Below are 1,132 nucleotides of genomic sequence, written 5' to 3'. Positions count from 1 at the left end.
GTACACTGATAATCATTTATCACCATATCTTCGGTATCGAATTTATTACTTGTAACTTCTGGTCTTTATAAGCGATAAGTATATCAATAATATCATGACCAGTGGCGCTATTAGCGTGGGGGAGAACTGTGCAACATAGTGGGGTATTTTGGGGCGCAACTTAGGCTTAACTATTGTACTTACTGAATTGATTTGAATAGTTTATTATTTTTTACGCTGGAGCACAAGAATCCTAATTACTGCGGTCTGCAGTACTGACTAGGTATAACGCATTTACACACAAACACCTCTCAAAACACCCCAACTTTGAGGAGTTGTATCTCGTCAACGGATAAACGAAAAATGAAAATTTAAACGTGATAATTCATGAGAAAAAAAGCCTTACTAAATTATGAAATTTTTAGTATGGGTTGCCTTTGAAAATCAAAAGTTGATGGTGGTTTACCTAATAAATATAAGGGTGAAAAATATAAAAAATATATATAATTCTAGAGCAGCATAGATCTAAAATTTTGAAAAAAAAAAAATTTGAAAAAAGTGAATACTTTTTGAGATAATGAGTGTTTTACGCTTAATCAATCACCCTGTATAGTAAATACTTAATTACTTTGCTGAACTTTTAAATGTTTATAATGTGAAATAGGCTGCAGATATTATTTCATTATTCAATGAATGGTTTGATTTATTAAACACACAAAATAAGTTTGATAAAGGTGTAGAGAGTTATGGGCTCAATGAAAAAACACAAAATGAACTTATTGATAAAATGAACAATTTTATAAAACAAATGCGAGTTCATGGCAAAAAATCACTTCTTCCTTTTCAGAAGGGTAACATTTTTTATTATTTATTTGTAATAAATCATAATTAATTATGTATTTTTAACCCTGCAATTTTTCAACATACTTAAAGGAATTTTAGTAAGCAACATGTCCCTCAAAAATTTGATGAACGACTTGAAAAATCTGTATGGAATTCAATATATATTAACAAGAAAGCTAAACCAGGATATTTTAGAAAACTTTGTTTAGCTTTTTAAAGGGAATGGCTGGGAGTGCTAGTAACAATATAACTGTTTTAGATTTTAATACTGGTAAATACTTACATTATTTAACAAAATTATTTTAAAAGT

This window comes from Acyrthosiphon pisum, chromosome X (genome assembly GCF_005508785.2).
Source record: "Acyrthosiphon pisum isolate AL4f chromosome X, pea_aphid_22Mar2018_4r6ur, whole genome shotgun sequence".
NCBI classification, from domain to species: Eukaryota; Metazoa; Arthropoda; class Insecta; order Hemiptera; family Aphididae; genus Acyrthosiphon; species Acyrthosiphon pisum.
Note: the sequence above shows the minus strand (reverse complement) of the source record.